General features: G+C 43.9%; 1 protein-coding gene across 2 annotated transcripts in view; it reads left to right on the forward strand.

Moving 5' to 3' along the window:
* The window catches only part of PACSIN1 (protein kinase C and casein kinase substrate in neurons 1), a 388,443-nt gene that overhangs the window by 48,681 nt on the left and 316,189 nt on the right, over positions 1–23,573 (forward strand). The window lies entirely within an intron of this gene.

The raw sequence follows: 23,573 nt of genomic DNA on the forward strand, positions 1-23,573 counted from the left end.
GAGAAATGGAACTAGGACACAGCTAAAATCCCCAATAGCTAGGCACGATGCGACATCGGTCAGGGGAGAAGTAACAAAAGAAAAATCTATAGGAAGAACAAGGAATTACTTGGGTGAACAAAAATCAAAAATAGTTCACAAATGTTAGCTCTACCGCTGGCCGCTAAACCATATACGGTAATCTCAGCTAATGTTCCAGTTCCTTTTTCAGGGAAAAATGAAACCTTGTTTCCTTTATGGTACAAAGCCATACACTACTTAGGAAGCAGAACAAAACTGACTAATGTAATATAGAAATTAGGTCACCATGTACAAGAGTCAAAAATCTATAATTTTCATCCTTAGGTCCAATCAAGGAAACATAAATTTAGGGCTGTCTGTTCCTTAAGGGAAGAGGACAGTATCGTGACTAACAGCAGGTGACACACTTTGATCCTGTATATCTCTTTTATTTTACTTCAATACTATATAGCCAAATTTGACATACACTGATGAAGTGTTGTCTGTCTTGTTCACAGCATAAAAAATCATATCTGTGAAATTTAGTATCAGCGCAAATTCATCCAACTGTTGTGCAGCGATATACATCGTCATGTAGAACAACCCTTCACATCACACGTGAACTTGTAATAGTATCTAAAGCAGCAACATAAAACAAAAACATGCATAAAATAAAAAAAACACACACATGCCAAGCCATCAGATATACGCGCTGTATATCAAGCATAGAAAGCATAGACAAAGTACAATAGCATATGTAAATAAGCGGTAACACACAACACCATTGAATACACTTTATGCACTGTGAACCTGCAGCCCAAAACAGAATATTCAGGCCTGCTTAATTTGTCAGGCTTAAAATCCTCACCCTCCTTTTGACAGCAGATCACCAGGTAGTGGAGATTTGGCTGTCAAACACAACTTACTGTGTCGCTTCTGACACACAGGACCAGCAGGAACAATTCATAAAAGAATAAAATGCAAAAATATGTTAAACGCACGAACATTTCTTTCCAAAGGAATTACGCAAAAACACATCTCTTTTCAACATACTGCTGACACTGCACATAACACACAAAATATCAACTGTAACCAACCATCTTTTGAAAACATACCAAAGCACCTTAATTTTGACGTCCCAAAAACTCTTTCACAGACACTCTGCGTGTCCCGTGCACCAACACCCTTTGAGGCCCTGCTTTTCCAAGCAATGATTTCTCCATCTGTTTACACTTACTCCTATCCTACCTCACTGACCTTAAGGTCAAAATCTGCCTTGCGGGCTCCTCAGCCCTCTATCTCTTCCTCACTCTAAGGCTGAAAAAGACAAAAAACCTTACCAACTCTTTCTAACCTGCAATAACCAACCCTATTTAAAAACACATGATATATATATTATTCCTGTTAGGGGCTACAATTTATTTCTATACTTAGATTATTAAAACAGTTACTGTGACTAATTCGCAGAACATAATAACACACATACCAGTTTTTAGAACAAATGCTTGTTTGCAATGGTACTCATTTCATCAAACTTAAACGGATGAAGGTCTCAGTTATGTCCAGCCAAAGTTAAAACCTTCCACCCTGATATTAAACTCAAACCTCTGCACCAGGCACATTGGCTCACTTAGCCATTTAAAAGCAAACCCAAATGGGAACAACCTGCAAATTTGTATTATACCTAAATGTATGCATTTACTGAAGCCTAAAGCACTTTAAAGCTATTGTAAATGGCAAAAATGCCCAAATTTTACCCAAATTCGACTTTGATATTTGGGGCACTTAAAAATAAAGATCCTACAATTGCATTACTTATTAATCATCCTCAGAATGTTCTTTACAAATTGCAGAGATTGGACATTAGACATATCTCATGCAAATCCTGAGAAAAATGAGTTTATCACGCCTGCGCCAAGTGAAATTATATATGCTAATGTCCTCATTATGCAGTATAACATAATTTAAATTAAATTATAATGCTAGGAGGTCACAGTATAAGTATTAAGCTTCATGAATAGTGAGAAACGAATTTTGTAGCACTTATTTTTAATAATTATTTTGCTTAATTAATAAAAATAAACCCAATCATTTTTGATAATTCCACATATTAAGGTTCTGTAATTCCTCGAATCTGACTTCATTTTCTTTTTCTTTTTTATTTTCTCTGTGCCACGTATGCCTGCAAAGATAGCCTGACGAACAAGGTGGTCTGGCCTCCCCAGGTCATGTACACATTAACCAGATTTACTCTGAAATAAACTGTAAGAAACTGACCTCTTCACCCGAAACTGACCTCGCAAAGCCAATTTCCCTGATTGATCTTTATCTGAGATTGCCAATCAATGTTCAAGACATAGTTAACTTTTTAGTTTCCTTGCACTTGCCTTATCTTGTTTCTGCATCTGTTACTGTTTCTTTCTTTTTAAATGTTTCTTCATTACATGGGTTAATTATTATTTAGCAGCAGAGCCAAGAATATGCTTACAGAAATGCTTAAAGAGAGGCAAAAACCCTTAATTGAAATGTCTTCCTATAATACAAAATAATGAACCTTAGTTTTGGAACCTTTTTAAAACAACATTCTGAAATGCAAAGTTTCACCCGTGCAACGGAGGGCAAAGTCCTGGCTGAATAAATATTCCTGTTTATTTAGCTTGTCTCTCAATGTTTGTAACATAAGCACAGTGGCTGTCTATTTAAAACTAAAACTAAGACATTTCAAGTTTCAAAATGCATGTGCAATAAAGCAAGGTCCAATGTATTCAGATGATGTGTTTGCCTGTTAATATCTAATACAATATATCTAAGGAAAATGCTGTAAGTTTATTTATTTTTCGCAAAACACCCAATTTCGTTTTTGGGGGCTTTTTTTATTCCTAGTGAATGTGAATTTACATTTTTAGTTTTTAAGCATTTAGACATTTTGCTTAATAGACTGAAAAGATCAAAAAGAAACACAAACACACATTTGAGCTCATTTCAGACATAAACAGAAAGGGGTCAAACACTCAGGACACACAATAGAGCGCGCTTTAGCCATTTATTTCGTGAATAGCGCCATCGCTATTCACTTACAGAAATTGCATTAATGGGAAAACCACATAGACATTTAAACACACATTTAACCCACAAACCAATACTCAGAACAGAAATAAAGGACAGCCCACAGACTGTACTTAAACTAAACCATTTGTAAATACTAGTTGTAAGTCATATTTACAAGAAACGCTTCTCAATTGTGTTCCAAAAGACTGCAAAAACATCCCAACAGACTGATGTATGTCCAAGAAGCGAAAATACACTCAATTCACTAGCTTTGGCTAGCAGAACACCAAAAATCGCTCTGCATATCTTCATTCATAAAATTGCACAGAACAAAGGATCCTTGTATGTATTATGTCCATATTTTAATTCCCTGGGGATACAGAATCACCAAGGAAGAAATATGTTTGTATACCTAAACCTATTTAGGTGTTCCTTCTAGGAGAACCGGCTAATTAATTTCACATCACACCATGGTACCTTCTAAATAAAGCAACACATTCTTCTATGTGAGCTTTGAAAAGAGGCATGCCAAAAATATTGTAAAATATACAATTTTATAATCAAAGTAGTGCTTCATGTACTTTTCGTATGTGCACCGTTCAACAAAACTAAATAGAGAAAAATCTCCTCATTACCTGTCTACACAAATTGCAATTTGCATATCAAATCCATACAAATCAAAAGTTGGCCAACACAAATTCCAAATTTCCAAAGCTACAGTAAGCGTTACTAAACTACCTTACTCTTACCAATCAAAAGGTTGCCCAAATTCTAACTGCCAAGTTCCAAATGACCTAACGGTCCTTTTTTAGAATACTCACGTCAAAAAGGGTTCTCAGTCAGGAGTGACATCATGTGGAGGATCAAAATGAGGAAGATTAGAAATATACTGGGCTGCAAAGACAAAGAATCTCCAAAATCCTTGTGCACAGAGTAGTAGAGTCCCGTCCTGTCCTCCTCAGTAGATTTCAGTCTCCTGACAAGATCACTCCTTCTGAAAGTCACTTCTCTGATGAAGCCCACGTTGGCCGCGCCATTTGAAGAAACTCAAGTCTTCATTCTCAGGGGTCTCACTAATACAAAAGAAGAATCTGACACAGAAGCTGGAATATAAAGAGAACATTTTTATTAAACTCAAATGAGTGAAACTACGTCACACAGAATCCGTAGCAACTGAATGAGGCAGTCTAAAGCGTACAAAACACAGAGGCCTTTTATATGCTTAGGGTTACAAACTCAGCACAAAAGAAAGGGGCAGTCCTAGCTTTTGCAAGCATGCAAAATACCTAATATGAACATACAAGATCTGCAAAATATTAGCCAATAGGAAAACATTCAGAACAAAGCGTCATGTAACCAGAACGTCCCCCTTACGTCGTGTTTCTGCCCAACCCACAAGTAAATTAATTACAGCACCTATAGGTCAATCAGTAATGGCAGGACATGTCTGTATGCAGTTAGGCCAGCTGGTGTCTGAGATTGATTTCAAAGCAAGGACAGAGGGGGGTTTTCAACACGTTGCAGTCCAAAGGGCAGAGACACTTCATGAATAGAGCAGCCTGTGTAAAGGCAACACAAAAATGACGACAAATGTAAGATGGAGTCAAAATTAAAGAACCTCAGTGCCTGACAGTGTGAAACAGACACTGGGGTTCAGAGTACCCCTGCAGTGTTGACACTGTGCCTGGCCATGTGTAGGAGAGATTGGGGTACAGGACACCCCTGCAGTTTTGACACTGTGCCTCATAGTGTGTAAGAGAGGTTGGGGTACAGAACACCACTGCAGCTCTGACACTGTGCCTCATAGTGTGTAAGAGAGATTGGGGTACAGAACACCCCTGCAGTGCTGACACTATGCCTCATAGTGTGTAACAGAGATTGGGGTACAGGACACCCCTGCAGTGCTGACACTGTGCCTCATAGTGTGTAACAGAGATTGGGGTACAGGACAACCCTGCAGTGCTGACACTGTGCCTTATAGTGTGTAGGAGAGATTGGGGTACAGGATACCCCTGCAGTGCTGACACCGTACCTCACAGTGTGTAAAAGATAATGGGGTTCAGGGCACCCCTTCAGTGCCTCATATTGTGTAATAGAGACTGGGGTTCAGGAAACCCCTGCAATACTGACACTGTGCCTCATAGTGTGTAACAGAGTTTGGGGTACAGGACACCCCTGCAGTGTTGACACTGTGCCTCACATTGTTAACAGAGACTGGGGTTCAGGGCACCCCTGCAGTGCTGACACTGTGGCAAATATTGTGTAACAGAGACTAGAGTTCAGGACACCCCTGCATTGCTGACACTGTGCCTGTAAGTGTGTAAGAGAGATTGGGGTACAGAACACCCCTGTCGTGCTGACACCGTGCCTGGCAGTGTGTAAGAGAGATTGGGATACAGGACACCCCTGCAGTGCTGACACTGTGCCTCATAGTGTGTAAGAGAGATAGGGGTACAGAACACCCTTGCAGTGCTGACACTGTGCCTCATCATGTGTAACAGAGATTTGGGTACAGGACACCCCATGCAGCTCTGACACTGTGCCTCTTATTGTGTAACAGAGACTGGGGTTCAGGGAACCCCTGCACTGCTGACACTGTGCCTCATAGTGTGTAAGAGAGATTGGGGTCAAGGACACCCCTGCAGTGCTGACACTGGGCCTCATAGTGTGTAAGAGAGATTGGGGTAAAGGACACCCATGCATTGCTGCCACTGTGCCTCATAGTGTGTAAGAGAGATTGGGGTTCAGGGCACCCCTGCAGTGCCGACACTGTGCCTCATAGTGTTTAAGAGAGATTGGGGTTCAGGGCACCCTTGCAGTGCTTACACTGTGCCTCATAGTGTTTAAGAGATATTGGGGTACAGGACACCCCTGCAGTGCTGACAGTGTGCCTCATAGTGCGTAAGAGAGTTTGGGGTTCAGGGCACCCCTGCAGTGCTGACACTGTGCCTCATAGTGTTTAAGAGAGATTGGGGTTCAGGGCACCCTTGCAGTGCTTACACTGTGCCTCATAGTGTTTAAGAGATATTGGGGTACAGGACACCCCTGCAGTGCTGACACTGTGCCTCATAGTGTGTAACAGAGATTGGGGTACAGGATACCTCTGCAGTGCTGACACTGTGCCTCACAGTGTGTACGAGAGATTGGGTACAGGACACCCCTGCAGTGCTGACACTGTGCCTCACAGAGGGTAACAGAGATTGGGGTAAAGGACACCCATGCAGTGCTGACACTGTGCCTCATAGTGTGGGACAGAGACTGGGGTTCAGGGAACCCCTGCAGTGCTGACACTGTGCCTCATAGTGTGTAAGAGAGATTGGGGTACAGGACACCCCTGCAGTGCTGACACTGAGCCTCATAGTGTGTAAGAGAGATTGGGGTAAAGGACACCCATGCATTGCTGCCACTGTGCCTCATAGTGTGTAAGAGAGTTTGGGGTTCAGGGCACCCCTGCAGTGCTGACACTGTGCCTCATAGTGTTTGAGAGATTGGGGTTCAGGGCACCCTTGCAGTGCTTACACTGTGCCTCATAGTGTTTAAGAGATATTGGGGTACAGGACACCCCTGCAGTGCTGACACTGTGCCTCGTAGTGTGTAACAGAGACTAGGGTTCAGGGCACCCCTGCAGTGCTGACACTGTGCCTCATAGTGTTTAAAAGAGATTGGGGTACAGGACACCCCTGCAGTGCTGACAATGTGCCTCATAGTGTGTAACAGAGATTGGGGTACAGGATACCTCTGCAGTGCTGACACTGTGTCTCACAGTGTGTACGAGAGATTGGGTACAGGACACCCCTGCAGTGCTGACACTGTGCCTCACAGAGGGTAACAGAGATTGGGGTAAAGGACACCCATGCAGTGCTGACACTGTGCCTCATAGTGTGTGACAGAGACTGGGGTTCAGGGAACCCCTGCAGTGCTGACACTGTGCCTCATAGTGTGTAAGAGAGATTGGGGTACAGTACACCCCTGCAGTGCTGACACTGTGCCTCATAGTGTGTAACAGAGATTGGGGTACAGGACACCTCTGCAGTGCTGACACTGTGCCTCACAGAGGGTAACAGAGATTGGGGTTCACCGCACCCCTGCAGTGCTTACACTGTGCCTCATAGTGTGTGGCAGAGACTGGGGTAAAGGACACCCCTGCAGTGCTGACACTGTGCCTCATAGCGTGTAAGAGAGACTGGGGTTCAGGACACCCCTGCAGTGCTGACACTGTGCCTCATAGCGTGTAAGAGAGATTGGGGTTCAGGGCACCCCTGCAGTGCTGACACTGTGCCTCATAGTGTTTAAGAGAGATTGGGGTACAGGACACCCCTGCAGTGCTGACACTGTGCCTCGTAGTGTGTAACAGAGACTGGGGTTCAGGGCACCCCTGCAGTGCTGACACTGTGCCTCATAGTGTGTAACAAAGACTGGGGTTCAGGGCACCCCTGCAGTGCTGACCCTGTGCCTCATAGTGTTTAATTGAGATTGGGGTTGCGGACACCCCTGCAATGTTGACACTGTGCCTCATAGTGTGTAGCAGAGACTGGGGTTTAGGGCACCCCTGCAGTGCTGACACTGTGCCTCATAGTGTGTGACAGAGACTGGGGTTCAGGGCACCCCTGCAGTGCCGACACTGTGCCTCATAGTGTGTGACAGAGACTGGGGTAAAGGACACCCCTGCAGTGCTGACACTGTGCCTCATAAAGTGTTACAGAGACTGGGGTTCAGGACACCCCTGCAGTGCTGACACTGTGCCTCATAGCGTGTAAAGAGATTGGGGTTCACGGCACCCCTGCAGTGCTGACACTGTGCCTCATAGTGTCTGACAGAGACTGGGGTAAAGGACACCCCTGCAATGCTGACACTGTGCCTCATAGTGTGTAACAGAGACTGGGGTTCAGGACACCCCTGCAGTGCTGACACTGTGCCTCATAGCGTGTAAGAGAGGTTGGGGTTCAGGGCACCCCTGCAGTGCTGACACTGTGCCTCATAGTGTTTAAGAGAGATTGGGGTACAGGACACCCCTGCAGTGCTGACACTGTGCCTCGTAGTGTGTAACAGAGATTGGGGTTCACCGCACCCCTGCAGTGCTTACACTGTGCCTCATAGTGTGTGGCAGAGACTGGGGTAAAGGACACCCCTGCAGTGCTGACACTGTGCCTCATAGTGTGTAACAGAGACTGGGGTTCAGGACACCCCTGCAGTGCTGACACTGTGCCTCATAGTGTGTGGCAGAGACTGGGGTAAAGGACACCCCTGCAGTGCTGACACTGTGCCTCATAGTGTGTAACAGAGATTGGGGTTCAGGACACCCCTGCAGTGCTGACACTGTGCCTCATAGTGTGTGGCAGAGACTGGGGTAAAGGACACCCCTGCAGTGCTGACACTGTGCCTCATAGTGTGTAACAGAGACTGGGGTTCAGGACACCCCTGCAGTGCTGACACTGTGCCTCATAGCGTGTAAGAGAGATTGGGGTTCACGGCACCCCTGCAGTGCTGACACTGTACCTCACAGTGTGTAAGAGAGATTGGGGTACAGGACACCCCTGCAGTGCTGACACTGTGCCTCATAGTGTGTAACAGAGACTGGGGTTCAGGGCACCCCTGCAGTGCTGACACTGTGCCTCGTAGTGTGTAACAGAGACTGGGGTTCAGGACACCCCTGCAGTGCTGACACTGTGCCTCATAGTGTGTAAGAGAGATTAGGGTACAGGACACCCCTGCAGTGCTGACACTGTGCCTCATAGTGTGTAACAGAGACTGGGGTTCAGGGCACCCCTGCAGTGCTGACACTGTGCCTCGTAGTGTGTAACAGAGACTGGGGTTCAGGACACCCCTGCAGTGCTGACACTGTGCCTCATAGTGTGTAAGAGAGATTAGGGTACAGGACACCCCTGCAGTGCTGACTCTGTGCCTCACAGTGTGTAACAGAGACTGGGGTTCCGGGCACCCCTGCAGTGCTGACTCTGTGCCTCACAGAGGGTATCAGAGATTAGACAGCAGTGTTCCTCTGCAGTACTTAAGCTGCTGCATGCTGTCAGCTGTGCTCGGTTCTTTTTTCTGACTGAACATCTCACGGTGCTGATGGTGTGAATGAGGAGATGAATCTTGTGGGGGCCTGCCCCCCCCCCCCCCCCCGCCCCCCTTGTCCTCCGTCCCCCGCCCTCGCCCACCGCACTGCATCCGCTCCTGGCCCTGGTGTCTCCAGCCAGGCGTGACTCCGTGGTCCAGTCCCTGATGGATTTCATCACAGATGAGTTGTCTGTGTTGGGGGGAGTGAAGTGCATGATGGGAAGCAGATTATTGATAATCTTGTGATGAGAGAGGAGTGAAAATGTGTTCTGTGGTCTAATGTTGCAGAAACATTCCCTGCCCACGGAACTGACGGACACATTCCATGGGTTTGGGACTGACAATGGGCATATTCATGCCTTTGGTACAGGTTGCACACACATCCATGCCTTTGTGACTGGCTATTGATGCATTCCATGACTTTGATGCTGGCTGGAGATACATTCATGCCTCTGATACCGGCTGCAGAACGATTCAGGCCTTTGATACTGCCTGCAGAAAGATTCAGGCCTTTGATACTGACTGCAGACAGATTCAGGCCTTCGATGCTGGCTGCAGACAGATTCACACCTTCGATGCTGGCTGGAGATACATTCATGCCTTTGACACTGGCTGCAGAAACACTCATGTCTTTGACACTGCCTGCAGAAAGATTCAGGCCTTTGATACTGCCTGCAGAAAGATTCAGGTCTTTGATACTGGCTGCAGAAAGATTCAGGCCTTTGATACTGCCTGCAGAAAGATTCAGGCCTTTGATACTGCCTGCAGAAAGATTCAGGTCTTTGATACTGGCTGCAGAAAGATTCAGGTCTTTGATACTGACTGCAGACAGATTCACACCTTTGATACTGGCTGGAGATACATTCATGCCTTTGACACTGGCTGCAGAAACACTCATGTCTTTGACACTGCCTGCAGAAAGATTCAGGCCTTTGATACTGGCTGCAGAAAGATTCAGGCCTTTGATACTGGCTGCAGAAAGATTCAGGCCTTTGATACTGGCTGGAGATACAGTCATGCCATTGACACTGGCTGCAGACACATTCCATGACCATTGGTACAGGCTGCAGGCACATTTCATGTCTTTGGTACATATTGTATACACATTATTCAAAGTTTGACTACAAGGTCCACCTGCTTCCTTAACCTGATGGAGCTCTGAATCGCACCCTACAAAAGGAATGCGAACATAGGGACCACATGGGTTGGTATGTATGGCATGTACGAATATGGTGAATGGAAATTTCACAATTGAATGCATGCAAATAGGATTCTAACAGCATCCTTGTGAGGTCCTGATAAAAGCCAGCTAACCCAGAGAGGTATTTGTGTGATAGCTGAAACATGTTGAACCAAGGACACAGAGGATATAACTTTACTTAGTGCATCCCCATCTGTTTTTAACTCCTTCAGGTGCCCTTTGAAAATAAAAAAAATAAAATTAACCCTCAGGACTCTCTAGACTATTTTGAATCTGGGATCCAACACAATTACCAAAGTACTCCCTTGGTTACCAAGGTTGAGCCTTTCCAGATACTGAGGGTGTCTGGACGGGGGTGTCTGGACGGGTACTCTATGATGCAGTGGGTGAGAGTTCTTTTAACATCTTAGGGTGAACCCCTGAGACTGATATGAAGAGAAGGCTAAGCACGATAGGAGTCCTCTCCTATTGATTTTGTACAGTAATTTAAAGCTAATATTAATTTTCCTTTGCACCGCAGAAAATAATATTTTCCCAGGTGGTGCATTAAAACTGAACAGGATTTCTAAATCTGTTATCAAATTAAGGGCCAGATGTAGGAAGCCAAATTGCGATTGCAAACACTGAAATTCGCAGAATTTCAGCGTTTGCGATCGCAATTTGGCTGTGAGCAATGTAGGTAGGCAAATACTCGCACGCAAAATAAGGAATCACAAAAATTATGATTCCTTATTTTGTGCAAGCATTTAGAGAATTGCAATTTGCGATTCCCTAAATGCTATGCTGGTAGGCATAGCAAATTGCGATTTTGCCTTAAGGAATCGCAAAATACCACCAACTTCAAGTTCGTGGTATTTTGCGATTTCATTTCAAAAAGCACTTTTTGGCTTATTACAAAGTACCATGTGGCACACATACATGCCCTTAGGGCATGTATGTGCACCACATGTGCATACATGCACATTTCAGGGGTGCAACAGGGTGTCCTTTTGGAACCCTTGCACGCTTGAAATTGTGCCCCCAATTTGCAAGTATCTATTGGTTAATAGCAAATTGTGGGCGCAAATCCTATTCATTCCTATGGGCCTCTTGGCCCATAGGAATGAATGGGATGGTATTCCTTGATTGCGAATCTCAATTTGCGATCCACAATTAAGGAATATTAAGGAATCGCAAATATTTTTTGCGATTTCATATCAAAAAACACTTTTTGGCTTATTACAAAGTGCCATGTGGCACATATAAATGCCCTTAGGGCATGTATGCGTGCCACATGTGCATACATGCACATTTCAGGGGTGCAACAGGGTGTCCTTTTGGAACCCTTGCACGCTTGAAATTGCGCCCGCAATGTGCAAGTACCTAATGGTTACTCACAAATCCTATTTAGGAATGAATGGGATGGTATTCCTTGATTGCGAATCTCAATTTGCGATTCGCAATTAAGGAATATTAAGGAATCGCAAATATTTTTGCCATTCCTATCTACATTCAAATTTGTGTGTCCTTAATAGCAATTCGGGAAAAATCGCTATTAAGGGTTCGCTAAATTAAATTTATCTACATCTGGCCCTTAATGCTCTAATAAGGGTTAGATTGGAAATCAGGCAGTGCCCGAAGGTCTGGTTTGACAGGCCTGTGTGTCGGCTGTTTTTTTGGCTATATGTGGGCCTGTTTTATAGTTTGTTGGGCCCGTTTTTCTATTGATTTCCCTGATATTACCACAAACACTGCCTGCAGCTAGCACAAATGAGTGCAGTATCCCATAGCTTGCAAAACGCATATACAGCATATCTTCACAAGTTTAAAACATCCCCAGTTTGAAGACATGGACCTCTTTTCTAGCTATCTAATTCACTAATGGGACCACTTTTATTATGGTGCCTTTCATTATTTTCTGTCCCAGTACGACCATGGCTCTGGTTCATTTATCTTTCTTTATTTAAAATTGCAATATTAAGCATACAGTTGCTATTTTTAGACATAGGTATGTTTTCTTTTTGCATTTTTATTGTCGCGGCACATGCTTACAATAAAATATACTAAAAGTAACCATTATACTGCCTTGCCAAAGTCCGAACTATTGACATTCCCAATGCTTGTTTTAGATAATCCACATGGTTTTAAGCCATGTAAAACACAAGCAATTATCAGGGCCACAGAAATTATGCAATTGTGCTGTGATTTTCTCATAATTATAGATTTGTCATATTTGCCACATAATCTATCTTCTACACATAATCTGCTGATTTTCACTAAATAAAATTGTTTGTAGCTAAAATGGTTCAAAAGTTACTAAAAATGTGACGACATATTTTGCAGCCCAGTGGAAGGCACTTTCCAAAGATAGACTGGTCATCTTTATGTTGCCTAATTCTATATTCGGGCGTTAAACTGGTACCAATGAGGTGCAACCAATGCCCAGACAGTTTTACCAAGTTTATAAATGAGAAAACAGCAAAGTAATATGTTTACAAAATGTGGCACATTATGCCACATAGTTTGCCTTTTATTGCTGCTTTAATTGACTCAACCCTGCTGCATAAACTGTCCCTCTCCTGCTGCCTAATTCTGGTCACCATGGCTATTATTGAATTGTAAGTTCTGCTGTATAACATTATTGTGCATTAATCTGGCAGTGAGTGGGTAAATCATACTTTGCTTCTTTAAAAATGCTGTTCATTGGTGTCATTACAGTGTTAGCTTTTCACATGTGCACTGATTTGTTTTACTTAAAAGTGCCACCCCTTTATAGTACTGCCTTCAGACCCATGCGGCACTGTCTGCAGACACAGACCCTGTCCAGGGACCTGGAGGCACATTCCCAGAATGCTGTACTGTCTCCAGCTCTATGCCTGCTGAGCCTGGACGAAGAGGCATTCCCTGCCTCCAATGGCTGCTTACACGTTGCATGCCCGTCCTCCTGTGGTCGGACCCAACCCCTGTCCATGGTACCGGGTGCGAGGGAGAAGCGTCCGTCTGTGAGGGTAGGTCAGCGACTGCTGCAGACTTGAAGAAAGCATCCAACAGGCTGTTTAGTCGACTCCTCGCCCACGCCACCGCCAGCATAGATGCAGGTAAATGAGGGTGTTGCTGTGCTGTTTGCCACACTGATGTCACTTGATGGCATACCACACTTCCAGTGATACCACAAGCGAATGAGGGCCACGCAGATGCATTTGCATAATGTATTCATCACAGTGTGCCTCCGCGAAAGATTCACTCAGATCGATTTTGCATAAAGATGTTTTCTTGGCCTTCTGCGTGAATGTGGTGGGTGGGCGGAGGGGGTGAGGTATGCCGCGTCCAGAAGATCTGAGTCAGACCTCCCGAAATAACACCGCCAGGAGGGGCCGTGCAGATGGTACACTCAGCAGAAAATGAGCACACGCGACATCTGTGTCTATTCCAGGCTCCCTGTGGTTACATTGTGCCAATTCAAGGAGCTGTGGGATGAATGTATCAATTGCAAGGAGCAGGAGACCATTGTAGCCATTTCCGGGGCTACTGTATCACCTGCAAGAGTCTGTGGAGTTATTGTATCAATTTTGAGCAAGTGCTGGGTCATTGACTGGATGTGGAGGTTTGCCGGTATTTATAGTATTATTGTTCTGATGTAGGTCTGTGGTTATTGTAGTCTTTTCTTGGACATGAAGTTGTATTGTATCCGCTCTACAGATGTAGAGGTAGCCTGAGTGACGAACCACAACCACGTACAGCCATCAATCACACCTCAACCACCTCTAGGTGTTGCGCATCCGCGCTCACTCACGTTGACGCAGGGCACTCCTGATGAAATTGGATTTTGTCTTGAGGTGGTTCTAGGAGTCTTGCAATCAAAGGCGTCTGGCTCCAGAGGATGAGTGCCTACATTCACTGATTACTAATCGCTTGGGCCTGCGGTCCAAGAGGACTGCTGAGATTGTCAACCCCAATGTGTTTCTTCGATAAACAGAGACTGATGAGATGCGAAGTTTATGAGCGATGTTTCATCGTCATGCTTTTTTCAATGTGATTTTACTCATGACCTGAGGACGACGCAGCATCATATTACCTCAAACCTCCCGCAGACCTGTGCTCTGCAATCAATGATTGAGTAGGGCAGACCAGCCCGATTTTCCTTTTTTAAAATGTTTTTTATTTCTCATTTTACTAACATAAACACCGTACAGTTGACATGAGTGTACACAGTCCTCCTCCATACATTACAATAGATATACATTAGGCTGCTGTTACAGTAATCAGATATAGGCAGTCTCACCCAGCTTCGCCCGTCACCGAGAGGTCTGCATGATGTAACAAGGGCATCGCAGGAGCATACAAGGGCAATCGCCTCGCCCTCCTTCCAAGTTCAGCCAAGGCCCTAGCCTTGCATTGCACTGTATCGACTTCACCCCGCTCGTATACCGTATGTGGGTTCACAATCATTGCCTTCAGGGGTATGGGGTGCACCGTGCCCGCCTCAACAGTCATGTGCGGGTGAATGGGGGCGCGTTCTGCCAGTAGAACTAGTAGTAGTAGTAGTAGTAGGCTGTACGGCCTGGGTGGAGAACATGCCAAGGGCACATGAATGTTTAGCCGGCCCAAGACGGTCGGCCAAACAGTCATGCGCACTTAGGGAGTGAAAACTAGGCCTGGGCGGTAATACAGCCTGGGTGGAGAACATGCCTAGGCTTCCATTCCCTGGCTGATCACCAAACCACAGTGCTCAGACCATTCACAACGCTGTGTTGCGGCGTTGTGATTGGCTCAGGGGAGCCTTGGTGCTTCCTGTTCCATGTTCTGGCCAGAGGGACGAGGAGGAGAGATGTAAGGAGGACATGGCGAGGAGGTAAGTTTAATTTTATTTTTTATTTACCTCCGCCTCTCCGCCATTCCAGTCCGTGCCGGCTGCCACTGTTAAATTGCCAGCGGTAAAATCTGTCCATTCTTGAGATCATTCTTGAGGGCACATCTATCAAACTCTTCTTCGCTGTGTCATTAGGGTTAACACATATTGATCTTCAGAGTTTTCAAGCTAAGTCATCTAACTAGCTCATATTCAAAGTAAGCTGTGACATAAACCATGGCTCAGACACATGCCTCACAATCATTTTTTTCAGTAACTCTTAAAAAGCCACATTTATTTTCATTTTTTGTTTGAGTGCCTTCTATAATTTTTCAATTGATTGTTGTATCTTGACTCCAATGTTATTCCTGCTCTCCCTGAGGAACCTTGCTATGATGTCATCCTACAGAATGTTAGGAGTAAAATCTTCATAGTTGACTGGGCTGAGCAGCATGCTGGCTGCTCCTGGCGGGGTCTTGTTCTAATCTTCTAGTAATCTTGTAACTCTCCTGAATAAATCTCTCTGAACCACCTCTACCTGCGTGGACTTGATCACTACAAGTTTTTGGCGACGATCTTCAAAAAGAACCTGCTTCACCTCTTCAAACCTCAAGCAACATCAAGGTACAGATCATCTCAACTTAATCTAAGGCAACTGGCATCCCGACCCCACCAGTGACCTTTTCATTGGTCACCCACAGCAGTCTGCCAGTTGTTCCTGTGCGTCTGGAGAAGTGCTAGTTCAGGAACTGCCCACACAGTTTTGGGTGTCTACTCTTCAGAGTCTACGTGTCTTGTGCTGTGCCTTCTATGAGGGTAAGCCTGTTTGCCTCTGATCAACTGCCTTACATCGTTTATTGCGATTCCTGAGAGGATGACTGTTATCTACTGTCACCTGGAAAGATTTCTGCTCTTAAATGGTCTTTGCAGCATCTACCCCTTCCCACAGGCACAATGGACTTGTGCACTTTCTGCTGTGTGGACAGCATCACTGTGAGTCATGGGTTCCTACCCACATTTTACTTGAGCACTGTATTTTTCCCTGATGTCATGGGTAAGTCTTGGTTTCAGGGCCTGTCCTCTTGTTTACACTACCCCACACAGGTACTTGTACAGTTATTTTACACAGGGTGTTTGCTGTGGGCCTGAGTCTGACCACAATTGTGCTCATAGTTGCTTTACTGTTTGAGGTTATGTTATGAGTTCCTACTCATATGTATTAAGTTAACACAGTCTCATTAGTGCAGTGCGCGGAGTGGAATTTCCACCCAATTTGATCATCACATGGATATTGTTTGTTAATTCATTTAATCTACATAGGGCGTGCATGGGGATTACTCCCTTTTTGTGCACATCTCAGTTCTGGTTTCCTTTTGGGAGCTATGCAAGGGTGTATTATTTTGCATTATTATATGGGTCCCTATCCATATATGTTTTTTTTATATCACTTACATTTTTATATGGGTCCCTATCCATATCGGTTTTCTGAAATCACTCAGATTATCATATGGGTTCCTACCCATATCTGTTTTTTTGACATCACTCAACCTCTCTTTGTTTTCACTATGTCAATTTTACAAGGACTATGTTCCTATGGGTCTTAGTCCCATCTGTTACTTCTATAATCCCTTATCTTTTTAGGGGTTGCTGTTGGGCTATAGTCCTCCCAATCTTCACATATGTATGTTATTGTTATATTGAATTTTATATTTACACTCGAGTCTTTACATTATATTTTAAATTTTGCATGGTGTTTCTCTTTTCCTCATTTTCCTTGATTTCTTTCTTTATTTCTGTTCTCTTGGTGTTGTTTTCGTGTGGTGTCTTGTGTGGATTTTGAGCTTTACTCTACTCTGCTTTTCTGCCGTGGTCTCTTTCTATGTGTTTTCCACATCCAATTGTCTGGAGTTGTGTTGGTCCTTTCCTCTTCTGCCTTCTTACATTCCTGTTCTGGCCAGTGGGTATGTTTTAGGGCAGTTATTCCTGACTCTCTTTCTTCTTTTCTCTTATGGTGTTATTTTGTTCTTTTTCTTTTGTGTAGAGAAGGGAGGATGGTTCTTATATCTTGGTTTGCCTCTCTGGTTCTTATGTCTCTTTTCCTTTTCTGATGCTCTATGCTTTCAATGGTTACTTGTTTCTGATTTCCTCTGTTTCTCCTCATCTTTGGTTCTTCTTCCTTGTCCCTCATTGTTGTTTTATTTATATATTGAAGAAAGGGGGATATGTTGTATCTTGACTCCACTGTTATTCTTGCTCTCTCTGTGGAACCTTGCTATGATGTCGTCCTACAGAATGTTAGGAGTCAAATCTTCACAGTTGACTGGGTTGAGCAGCATGCTGGTTGCTCCTGGTGGGGTCTTTTTCAAATCTTCTTGTAATCTTGTAACTATCCTGAATAAACCTCTCTGAACCACCTCTACCTGTGTGTACTTGATCACTACATTGTTTCATCTTCTTCTGTTAGTTATTAGTTATCAAGAACAAGGTGCTGACATAGTGCAGCTGAGTGCCGCCTGCCCAGCTACAATAAGGTACTTGAAGGACACCTTTCCAAACATTCAGGAAAAGTATCAATTTTCAGTCATTCCAACTCATGTATTTATAATCTTTAGTCATGAAACATAATATAGAAATAAAAATGATTATTGTTCATTTATTTATTTGCAGTGGTGTAAAAAGCCCCACAATACCTGTGGTGTGGGCCCCTGAGCTCCGGATCCCCCTCCAGCACTGGCAGGCCTAGGGTTGAGAGCTTCAGAATTGTTCTGGATCATGGGAGGCCCCCCTCCAGTTACGTTATGCCACTGTTTATTTATGGTGTTGACCACAGCCTAGACAGAAATCCTTCGACAACTGATTGTCAGATAGAGTTTCTTAAATATTCTACAATGGAGGAGATGAGCTACCAATCTAAGGCTGAGTCTGAACAGTTTATGTCTATGAAACCAATTGATTTTTGCCAGTTACTGGTTTGAGTCAAGTCGCGGAGGGCACACTGCAACCTTAGGGGGCATGTGTAACATCAGATGTACTCTTGCTCAACCATGATGTGAATCAAAATAAAGATGGAACCTAAATTAGGCATCTGCCAGGTCTCCTTCAGGAAATATTTTGTCATTTGGGCAATCACATTTGCTTATTAATTTTAGTTGTAATTGTATTTATATAGGGCATACTACCCCTGAAGTGGTGCTGAAGTGCTTTTTAGTGAGTAGCATGCTACTCCGGAATCCAACATGGCTTAATGGTGGATTAGTATTTGGAAATATAAATTGTTCATTTGTGTGGTAGACATGTAGTCATTTACTTGGATTGAACAGGATAAAGGAGAGATAGAGAAGGGAAGAGTCTAGAAAGTTGTATTTGGGAGATCATAGTAGTACAATGAGGTTTGGGATGAGTCAAATGAGGGATAGAGTAGGAAAAAGTCTAGAAAGAGTAATTAGGGAGATCATAGTAGTACAATGAGGTTTGGGATGAGCCTGAGAGTGGAATACGATTAGGTGTAAAGATAAAAAATATGTAGATACATAACTACATAGAAAAGTATACATGTACAAGGAAAATAATAAAGAACTATAAAGTTGTATTATATAAAGTCACATATGTGCATGCATGGATAAATAGTTAGAAATTCAGCCTTTCAAGTGTTGCTGTACATAAAGCAAATTTATTTATGTATTTCTATTATTTTGTATGTTTTATTTTGGAAATTATATTTAGCATTTTTTATTTTATTTTAGGAAATTGCATTTTTTAAATTTGTTTATTTCTTTTTATTTATTTTTTTCAATAGTGAAGCACTTACCGACACTAGTGTTATGATCGTATTTACACATTGTAGTAGATAAATAAAATAAAAGCAGAGACCCAGAAGCATATGAATAATTAACTCGTATAACTTATCACACACTGTGATCAATAAAATAAAAGTTACCCACAAGCATATAATTAAACAACTTATATGTAAACTGTAGTAACCTATATACGTGCTAAGCATTATGTATATATGTATATGTACTTATCTATAACCATAAGTAATACATACATTTGTTAAGCAGACCTATAAGAATATCTATATATTTTTTTTTTGTATGCCAATAAAAAAAATTCTAAATAAAAAAAAAATAAAAAAATAAATAAATAAAATAAAATAAAAAATATCTATATTTTTTTTAATCCATAAGTAGTATACATATTTCAACAAAGAAATGCACATATATGAATACATACATATAATAAATTTGAACATGTTTGCATGCACAGGTATATGCTGTACAGTATGGTTGTCATGTAGGAAATAGCCAACACTTGAGTAGTGTTCGGAAGAGAAGATAGTTATCCATGGATCTTATGTTTGGGAGCAATGAATTGCATAGTTTGGCTGCTTGAACAGAGAAAGATGTACTACCCATGTTGTTTTCTTCTTGTATGCTGGGGTTTGAGGTGAGGTGCCAATCTGGCGGGAAGGTTCCTTTGTTGTATATGTTTGGTGATTGTATTCCTGATGAAAAGTGGCCCTGTTCCATGTATTGCTTTGTGGGTAATATGAAGCAGCTTAAAGGTAGACATTCCGGCTACTAATAATTAATGTAGGGCCCTCAAGGCAGGGGAGATGTGGGCTTGTGGGTTGACACTTAGGAGCAGTCTGGCAGCAGAGTTCTGATTTTGTTGTAGTCTTTTCATAGTTTATAAAGATGATCCATGGCAGAGGCCGTTGGCGTAAGTAAGTATAGACAGTACACAAGCAATAGTAGCCTTTACCTTTTGTGGAAATCCTAAGTGGGGGAAGATGCATTGCAAATTGCCATAGTAATGAAACTAGTTCTTGCTAACTTATCCACTTGGGTGATCATTGATAGCTTGGAGTCTGTGGTGATTCCAAGGTTTCTTACTTCCTTTGATACTGTAGTAGGAAGTGGTTCCAGATCATCAGGCCAAGCACAGAGTGGGCCATGATGTTTCCAATCACCACATCAGAGTATTTCAGTTTTCGATGCATTCATTTTGAGATGGTTTCATGTCATCCATTGATCAACGGCTCTGAGGCAACTGAAGTTTTTTTTTGTTTCAATTGTCTTTGTGAACATCCAGTTGCATGCCATCTGTGTAATATTATCATTTGTGAGGAATACTTCTTTATTATACTTGTTTTTCTTTTATCATGCTCTGGTTTTTGTAATTCTTCTGTGTTGTCACTTATTTTACAGTCTATGTTGTCACATATTTTACACAGCAAAAAGAAAACATTGGATTACTTTTTTGCAGGTGCCTTAGAGATGGTAACAGGCTGTGTTATTAAGTGTGTGCAGTTGTTCATGTTCTACTGCCATTTTTTTTTACTAGTTTTCTATATTTAACCTTAAGTTACCATCCACCTTCAGTAGTCCAAGGTGCTATTTGCTTCAGTTTTATGGAATGAAGATTATTTCTGAGAGCAGAAACGATAAACGCATCATTCTGCCTCCTACTGCCAGCTGTTTCTAAAACCTGAGCTTCCAGGCTTAATGTAGCTAGGCCTTGTTTTGTTTTTTAATTTATTAAAAAATAAATGTGGCTGTCAGTTGCTGGGTGATTAAATTTGTCATTGAAAGTGATTTTGGTAGTGGTCTGAGAAAGTCTTTCTGAAAAAGAAGGTAAATTTAAACACAACATTTTACTCAATAGGAAATCCAGGGTGCAAGTGAATGCTCAATGCTGGTTCTATGGCTGCGATTCAGGCCTTGTGCTGGTGGGCTGGTGGCTCACTGTGAGCATGACGGTGCTCTACTGCCCACTCCTCAGGGAGAAGATGTGTGTGCCTTGCCTGCACTGGAGAAGGTTAAAGTTATCATCTACAGATCAATCACATCACTGGCAATCATTTCAGTTTCCTGGAGCTCTGTTATTTATCAATATCAGGTGTGTTACTTTATGAGTTTTAGGGAGATGTGATGTTATTTTATCCATTTCAAGGACATGTGGGTTTGCATCTATGTCAGGGGGATCTATGGGCATATTACTATTTGCAAGGAGACTGGGGATTATGGCTGCCCATAAAATGTGGCCTTATTGTGCCTGCTCCACTGCGTTGTGTGATTTTGGGAGTTTTCCGGAGAGATGAGGTTATTGCATCTGTTCAGAGAGCTGCAGTGGCGTAGCAAGGTGGGGTGGGGGCAGTCCGCACTGGGCGGCTTGAGTTTTGGGGGCAGCGGCCCAGGCTCTTTCCTGCGGTTGTCGTGGTGTGGCAAACAAATGCAGCAATGTTCAGCACCCTTCCTCAGGCTTTTAACCCGCAGCCGCCGCTGGCAAAGCAGGGGCAAAAGGTCTAGCTACGTCACTGGAGAGCTGCTGGGAGTGCTGCCCACTGAGGGTGATGTGACAGCTCTGAAAAGACAGCTGAAACCAGGAAGAAGTGAGAGAGAGGCCGGTCAGTGCATGGACGAGGATATAGCGGAGTCTGGTGGAACTTCACTAAGGCAGAAATGTTGTAGATTTTGTTGAATTGGAATTTAATCTCTACAGCGTCGATATTAATTAAGAGGGATAAAAACAAGAGCTGCCATAATCCGAAGCGCTTCTCAGTCTATGAACCAGCACTTCAGATCCCACAAATGTAGTGTCTGCAGCTTTGAGGGAAGTGAAGGGATTAAGGTGCCTTTGAAGAGCTGTGCGAGGGCCCCAGGATTGGAGCAGCAGGAGATGCTTCCAGTCAGGATCGATGTGCATTAAAAGGGACACGCGAACACTCCGTTATTGGAGAAATGAGTGCTCCAGGTGCTTTCACCAAATCCCCTTAGATCACATTGAATTCCTGATCCGCCTCCATGCTCTGTCCATAAACGGACCCCTTCTCATACAACTGAACCCTTCCTATACAATAATGAGATCGGCTCTGAACTTCAACCATAGCTAGGAATGACACTTCATCCTTACTCATAGGTGCCTTGAGATTGCAGATGGTGTCCACCAAATCTTACTTTGGTTTCACTCCATTTCCTGAAATAGTATTACCTGGATAAGAAATGTCCTCATGGCCATACTCACATTTCTCAGCCCTCGGTGTTAACCAGCTTTCCCCAGCCAATTCAAAACTTGATGCACACAATAGTTGTGCTCTTTCCAAGACTTGCCCGATGATGGCCATTCTGGAAGTGTGTTATTCCCACCATGTCACCCAACAAAACATTAGCACTCTTTGAAAAATGGATGCCACTTGCACCAACCCTATCAGCATCTTAAGAAACTTGTAAGAATCCATAAGCGTAATAGACTCATCTTCAGTGTAGCTTGAAGACACCAAAAACAGTAGGGTCAGTAGATAGGCTTTTAATAAGACTTCGCCCATCACAAAGGTGGCCTGTTATTATGGGTGTTGGGGCTCTGCCCCACCTCCCTTTACCAAAGCATGAGGATGTCTGTCAGGCTCAGCAAAGGTCATTAAATCAGGGTCAGGCAGCCAGGTGCTCTACATGCTTTTGCTTGGCTGAAGAATTTACAGACCTGTGGGCAGTGACCTCATGCGCACAGCGAAGTCCTGCGAGGACCTCCCCCTCATCATGAGGAGGAGTGTCCCTGATATAGTCCTTCACGCGAGCTTCTGGTTATTCCCTAAAGTGCCCAGAGCTGACTGTCCATCAATGGCGCCTCATCACATAGTGGCCACACTCCACTCTGTAACAAGTTAGGGAATGGCGCCTCTCATTGGCTGACCCATGTCAGTGCCAGCCAATAAGAGGAGGCAGTGTGATGTTTTGCAAGTCCCTCCCCTCCCAGAAACATCCATGAACTTCTGAGGCCTTTGTGCTTCTTCTTCCTGCCACAGAGGGTCACCTTCACGGCCCTGCTCGTTGAATGTTGGGTGCGTGAGTGTGCATGTATGACTGTATGTGTATTTATGTGTGCACGCTAATAATGAGTCGGTGCAGGTGTAGATGCTTTTGAATGGTGGGTGTGCACGCGCACGCTTGTGAATGGATGGGTGTGAGTGAGTCTGCAAGTGGCATGACGGGCAGGAGTATGTGTGGGCGGCGCTCTGAAAGGGGAGAAAGACGCCGTCAACTGCCACCTCCCTGAGTCAAGACTGACATGCTGTGGCAGAGCTCGGTCATGGTAAGGATCTCAGTGCTGGGATGTAGTGCTCCTGCAGGTGAGGAGTGGGGAGCAATAACAGCTGGGTTCAGTGGATGTCCGCAGTGCACCCCCTCTGCGCATGGCCTCTCTCTGGTCTCGAAGGTCGGGGTGAGTAACCCTGCCCCCCCCCCCCCCCTTTTCCAGGCATTTTTCATTTATTGCAATTTTTGGCAAGAGCCCAGCAGGGTGTATTTTTGCATGTGTGCCTGGGACTCGGGATGGGGGGCTGTGCTGCTAGCTGGTTGCAGGCAGCGAGTATCCTCTTGTTGTCATGGAGACCAGCAGAAGGAGGTGGGCGGACGGAGGGGGGAGGGTGGGGGTGAC

This window comes from Lissotriton helveticus, chromosome 5_1, assembly GCF_964261635.1.
Source record: "Lissotriton helveticus chromosome 5_1, aLisHel1.1, whole genome shotgun sequence".
Lineage (NCBI taxonomy): Eukaryota > Metazoa > Chordata > Amphibia > Caudata > Salamandridae > Lissotriton > Lissotriton helveticus.